Raw genomic sequence first — 6,832 nt, 5'->3', positions numbered from 1 at the left:
GTGTGTGGTGTCCCTGCTCATAGCAGGGGGGTTGGAACTAGATGATCTTAAGGTCCTTTCCAACCCTAACTATTCTATGATTCTATGATTCTATACTGAGATCATGAAACTCACACTGCTAAACTCATCCGGACCTGTAACTTTCCAGGAAAAGCATAAATATCCCAAGGGTGGGAATGTACCCAGGCAGACCCAGGGGACGTTTCTCTGTCTCTCCTTTGGGATATGACTTGGCTTATGCCCCGAAGCATGAGCATTTACATCTGCCTAACATCACTGTGGAGGTACTTATTGTCCATAGAAATGTCTAAGCCTTGTTGAATCCTACTAACATCTTGCACTTAGCTGAGCTACCATCAGCAATGAGAGCATCCCAGCTCAGCCACGCATCAGGTGTGCTTCCCACCACAGGCCTTGTAGCCCTCCACAAAGGCAAACACTCAAGGCAATGGTGAAAATACATCCATGACAACGAGTTCTTTCCCTCTTTGAAGGTGAATCCCCCCAGGAATAAATAATCTTTGGAAAGCTGTGGATTTGTTTTTCCTTCCCAGTTGTATAAGGGCTTTTATTTCCCGTCTGAAATTTTGGTACTATCAAGTTTAATTTGTTTTAACAAGTAACTTTAACACTGCTAGGAAAAAAGTGATGCACCAACTCCTGTGATTTGGAGTAATTTCTTGAAAAAGGCCTTACAATGAGTAGGTATTTGCTTGCCTTTCAGTTAAGTACAGAAATAGGCATGCTAAAGTATTAAAAACCCCCAAATCACAGATTTTCTGACACTTTGCTGGAAGTGTTGCAACTTGAACAGATTTTTAAATACAATTTTTAATGAACAGTCCCAATTTTTCATTGCTCTTCTTCCATACTGTCTTGTTCAGTTTTAGTTATCTCCTTAAAGATTTAGGTATCTTTTTCTCAGGTCCTTTGGTTAGTAGGGATAATACATGGTATTTAGAGGAGAAGAGGAATGTGAACAAACTATCTTTGCTTCTGTTAATGAAAAATGTATTAAAGGATTTGTCTGTTGGCTAACAAAATTCAAATTCCACCATTCACAAAGTCACTAAACTGCTGGTTAAACCATAAACGCAGCTAATGTACTTTCATGCATGGATTTAGGATGTAAAACACTTGTTTAATGTATTATTGAAGTTGCTTTTAATGATACTAGTTGAACTTCATGGGGGCTGTTTCCAGGTAACTGCGACCAAAAAGATATCTGGATTTAGCTGTCACTCAGTCGAGCCATGTCTCATTGCCCACTGGGATAACCAGAACGAGTTCTGGATCTAGTGCTATGGGAAGGTCCTTTCTGGTTTGCATCAAACCCAAGCCAACACTGCTGTTTTTAATGTGCCCTTGGGTACAGATGTAGGGTTCAAATTGTGACGGCTAACCAAACTCCTGCACTGGTTACCAAGGACTCGCTTCTAGAGATAAGAGCAAATTCTGCAGAAAGACACTGATTGCTCAAAATTAGAGTTCTTAAGCTTCATTGCAGGGTAGATGAAATGAAAAGCACATTTTCTGCTCTAGGGAAATCTAAGTGCAGAGGAATTAAAATGACCTTTCAGTCCACATGAAACTGAAGCAAAAACTTTTCCAGGTTTCTTTCAAATCAAATTTCTTAACTCTGTACAAAACCTGGGGGAAATTCATTGTCCTCATTGCTTTTCCTCCTAAAGCACCAAAGCACTAAAGCTCACTAACCCCCTTTTTGCATTGGCAGGAATTCATCCAAACCACGCATGGCTCCTCCACATGTTTTTTCCTAATATAAACGAGTCTTGGTGGAAACTCCCCAGTCAGGTGTACTGTACTCTGTGCTGTAAAAATTAAGTGGGGTTTAATTCCCAGCTAAAGCCTGGGGGAAAACCTGCCATCAAAGCCATCTCTGCTGACCAGAAGGCGCAATGAAAATGAGCAAGTAGAGGGATTATAAAAGGAGGGGAGAGAAAAACCCAGAGCTCGTTTGCATTTATTATGCAGCCGGTGCCACACACAGCTGATGGATGAGGCCAAAAACCTGTGGATTCCTGCAATGTCTGAATTGTTCCTAGTTCTGAAATTGTTTTCTTCTACCAGCACATAACACTAACATCATACTGCGCAGGGAAGCAAGGGCTTATCGTGAAGAATTTCTTCCCTTCCCATTAAATAACTAAAGAAACATCTTCCAAAAGTCTCCTGGCAGAAAAGGATGTCAGTGAGGACCTGGCAGAGTTTTCAGAGCAGCGTAGTGTTTCCTGAAGTTGTGATGCATCCTGATGGGGAAATAGATGAACTTCAGAAGGTCTTGGCCAAGTTATTTCAGCAATTGGCTTTGCAATTGTACTCCCAAAAGAGCACCAAAATGGGGCTCTGTAGCTGTCATGTCACCCACCCGGAAGAAAAAATATTTAGCATTAAAAAAAAGGGAAAAAAAAGAAAGATAAACCAGTTGAAATGCAGCCCCATGGCTGAGCACCACAGCGGCACTGCCCAGAGCCCCTTCCGTGCCTGCTGCCCACAGCTGTGCTTGTACATCTAAGGGGACAGAAGCCACCCTGAATTTGTTGGGAAAAACTCTAGATTAGGAAGTATTTTTGCCCTTTTGAATGAATGAGAGATGCAGGGGAGTGTAGCCAGTGTGCTTTTTGGAGGGTCCAAGGTGAACCCAGGGCTGCCAACAGCTGAGCTGGGACAAGTCACTTGAAGTGGTGTTGCCTATTTTGGTAGGCAAGGGCTAATTTCAAGGTTTTTGTTTGCTGAAGATCACGTGGAACAGCGTCAGACATTTGTGTTGTGGTTTCTCAGGGTTTTGGGCCAATTTTTCAGCCTGAGAAGGGAAAAGCCACCCGTTGCTGTAATAAGAACTGAGGAATTGGGCTCTGCAGGCAGACCTTCATCCATGCGGCATGCGGTGGCTGACGACATGCTCGCTTTACCTCTGCTCCAATGCACCCTTCATGAAATCTGGCTTAAAGTGTGGCAAAAGTCCTTGACAAGACACACGTGGGGCTGGTGTGACTATTTCCACCAAAAGCCAGATGTACTGCTGGATACAGAGCAGTGTTCAGACAGTCTCTGGACCCGGCATGCCTTCCACCACAACACAGTCCCCACTAGGTCCCTGAGACCCAGAGGACCTTTACAACCTCCTCACAACCCTTTATATCAGCACACAGTCCATACAGCAGATTACAATTCAGAATAACATCCTCCCCATGGCTGGAGAAAGGAAAAATCACTGCAAGGTGCATGCTGAACTCTTTGGGAGATGCTTTTTTTTAGTTTGAAAACAGTACTTCTTCTGCAGATCTGGTTATGGTGCATCATCAGGGAGTATCTAGTCATGTACAGTTTATTTTCTGGTCTGTAGATACCGGGAGCAGCAGCCTGACCCCAACTTACTATATGAAGTGGGTATGTTTTTTAATCTGCCAAGGCCACACGGTCTCTTGCACAGCTCGGAGGCACCCCCATGGTGGGGAAATACTGAGCAGCTCCTTGCAAAGCAACCACCAAGTTCAACTCAGTCCTCTCCTCCACCTCCTCCTTGCTACCCCGGTCACGAAGCATCCTCTCCTGCAGGAAGACTCCCCGCGCTGGCAGACCAACACCCGTGGCTTTTCCAGCATTTCCGTGCCGAGGACCCTTGGAAACAGCTGCTGGAGGGTCACGCTGCCCAGCTGGCACCCAGCCTCCTTCCTGGGCACCTCATTCACCAGCTCCCCACGCCGCTGCAGGCAGCTCCAGCATGGCCAAAGCAGAACCTGATGGAACATTTTTCAGCTCAACATCCCCTAAACCCTTGGAGCCTTTTCTTCTGCCTTTTCTTTTTCCCCTTCCCTGGGTTTTGTGGCTGTGACTTTACATTGTTTGTATGATGCCGGATAAACCATGTCCTTGCTTCTAAATCTGGGGCTGATATAAGCCATGGAGGGGGTGAAACCAAGGATCCTAAATGTGAGCAGCCACTGGGTAGCTACGTGCATTAGGAAAAAAGAAATACATAAGCAGAATGCTGCCTTGAGCAGAGACATTAGGAAGAAGCACAGACCGCAGAAAAGCCTGTCAAGCAAACTTTTTTTAAGAAATGACTTTTTTAAACCCGTTTCCTGTGTTTAAAATGCCCTTTTCAAGAAACTGGACAAAGGAAACAATAACTCAGTTGTTGCTGCTTTCTCCAAGCAGTGCATGCGAGGCCCCATCCAGGCACAGCCAGGAAAGGGGATGTCTCTGCTGACCGCCACAGAGGGTTTCACAAGCCCCTGCATGGTACGAGCATGTGTGGATCCAATGTTTGGCCCTGGCAGGAACTGCTGTTATTGTTATTTACTCACTAGTGTGCAGGAGGAGTGGGGCTGCATCTAAAGACACGCAACAAAGCTCTTGGTGGCTTCAGCAATCTGATGGGATGCATTTCTGGAAGACAGCCCAGCTCATCTCACCAATGAGCAGGAACTCAGGAGCTGCCTTCTAGGTCCTTGCGTGGGGCTTCTCACCAAAGCATGCAGCACAGCGGGAGCAAGACAGACCAGGTGTGAATCCCAACTGTGATTTAACTTGCAGACAACAGGATGCACAACACGGCGGCTGGGGGAGGTGGGAATCGGTGGAGGGGGTGTGGAGGATTAGAGGCATGTTGCAAGAAGGTGCTGCACTGAACCACGCTGCTCTCTGGGTAAACGCAGCACCCTGATCTCCACGCCAATAAATGTGGTTTCTCTCATACATTTATACACAAACCACAAAACAAACAGTGTTCGCCCCTGGGGAATCCCAGTCAGTCAATAACAACGCTGCTGTGCTGAACCCAGCTCCCATCATTATCCCAGAATCCACTGATTTTTTTTTCCTATGGGCTCCTGGGGGAAAGTCCCCTCTTACTCATGGATCAAGCCAGATAAACATGCTGGGATGCAGAACCTCTCCTTCCTACGGTCCTTTTCCACCCAGAAGAGATGTCCAAGAGCATCTGCTTTGCTCAAGCAGCAGCCCATGCTCCCCACTGCCTCCACCAGATGCTAGTAAGATCCCTGGTCTGAGAATCATCTATCTGCTGAGACCACCAACAGCATCAGCTCCTACCACACGTTACACTTCAGATGGAGAAACCCTTCTATCAGTTATAATCATTTCAGGAGGCCAAGCTGGAAGAGGCACATCCTTTATGTAGCAATATGCAACCTGCGGGAACTGCAAGTAAGAAAAAAAGGGTCTTAAGGCAGTTGAGTGGAAGGGGTGAATGCAAAAATGTGCATAAGTGCCCCAAGAAACTGGGATCAGATAACCCCTAAAGAGTCATTAAAAATCTGAGGAGTGAGTGAAGGGAGACAGTGTACCTTTAGCAGTGACAGAATACAGGAGGACAACATGCATCTTAAATGAGGTACACCCCACAGTCATCACCCCACCTTCATCGGGGAAATTTCACTGAGAAGGAAACAGGGCTGTAGCCTCTTCTGTCCTCACCAACTTATTTGGGATTTTCTCCTCCCTGATCTTTTTTTACCCACTTTCTCTCATTCAAAAAAGAACATTTAGTCCTCCTGTCTCATAGGCACATGGCCTGGATTTTGCAAGACAAATTCCTCTGCATTTAGAATCATAGAATCATAGAATAGTTAGGGTTGGAAAGGACCTTAAGATCATCTAGTTCCAACCCCCCTGCCATGAGCAGGGACACCACACACTAAACTATGTCGCCCAAGGCTCTGTCGAACCTGGCCTTAAATGCCTCCAGGGTTGGAGCATTCACAACTTCCTTGGGCAACCCATTCCAGTGCCTCACCACCCTCACAGTGAAGAACTTCTTCCTTAAATCTAATCTAAACTTCCCCTGTTTAAGTTTAAACCCATTTAAACCCATTTCAGCCTTACCATCTTCTTCTGGCCTCCAGCTCTTGAGGACTTGCACACCCCATCCTGAACACTCTCTGTTTGGGCTGATGATGCCTTATTCCTTCTCCTCTACCAAGGTCTTACCAGCTCCAGGAGAGAAGCAGCGCCTTGTGGGTCTCTGAAGTCACTGAGGGGCAAATGCAGTATCCAGTTCCCCACATGAGAAGATGCAAAAGATACTGCCCAGCAGAGACATGTCGTGACTCCCAGTACTGCCCCAAATACAGAGCTCTGCAATGCTCCCCAACAGTCCCCAGCAGCAATGGGTCAGCCACGGCTGCTGTCATAAAACATGTATTAATTCTTTCCCATTATTGCTCCAAATTAACTCAGCTCAGCTTTCCACCTCCTTTACATGCCGACAGCATATGCAACCTAAAAATCTGCCCTCATCATCCTCCAAAACATTCCCAACTGCTCAGATATTGCCTTGCATTCGAGTTCTGACACAGATCTCTGCGCCAGCTAACATGAGACTATATTGCTCAGCAAACGGGGGGGACACTATGGTTACAAGAAAACATCGAATGCAGAGGAACCAGCCTCGAATAAAATTGCGTAACAAATGGGAACAGCAAACTTGAGGGGAGAATAAAATAATAATAAAAAAATTATCTTCAAGGCTGCCAAAACTGAGCCATTGATTCCAGTGCTTTTGATCCATTTGCATGCAGAGAGCTTTGCTTTGGAGCCGAGATGGAAACAGAGTCTTAATATAGCTGCAGAGAAAATATCCTTCTTGCACTCCCCTAACTGCACTTTGATAGGAAGCAGCCACGGAGCAGATGGTGTCTATATATAATCACCAGACCTATTATCCCAGCCTCTTTTAGTAATTTGAAGGATGTGATAACCACAAGGAGAGCAGCAAATATTCCCCCTCTCTCCCTCCTTTCCTTCTGCTAAGAAAAATATATAATAAAAAAAAAAAAAGGAAAAA

The 6,832-nt window shown here is 45.6% G+C and overlaps 1 protein-coding gene across 1 annotated transcript in view; it reads right to left on the bottom strand.

The window, feature by feature from the left end:
* Positions 1 to 6,832, bottom strand: part of SAMD4A (sterile alpha motif domain containing 4A) — a gene marked incomplete at both ends in the record, with an annotated part of 96,422 nt that overhangs the window by 19,051 nt on the left and 70,539 nt on the right. The gene's annotated exons all lie outside the window — the stretch shown is intronic.

The sequence above is a fragment of the Nestor notabilis genome, unplaced genomic scaffold (assembly GCF_000696875.1).
Source record: "Nestor notabilis isolate BGI_N333 unplaced genomic scaffold, ASM69687v1 scaffold22263, whole genome shotgun sequence".
In the NCBI taxonomy this organism is placed as follows: domain Eukaryota; kingdom Metazoa; phylum Chordata; class Aves; order Psittaciformes; family Psittacidae; genus Nestor; species Nestor notabilis.
The sequence above is the reverse complement of the archived record's forward strand: the minus strand, read 5'-3'. Positions and strand labels throughout refer to the sequence as shown.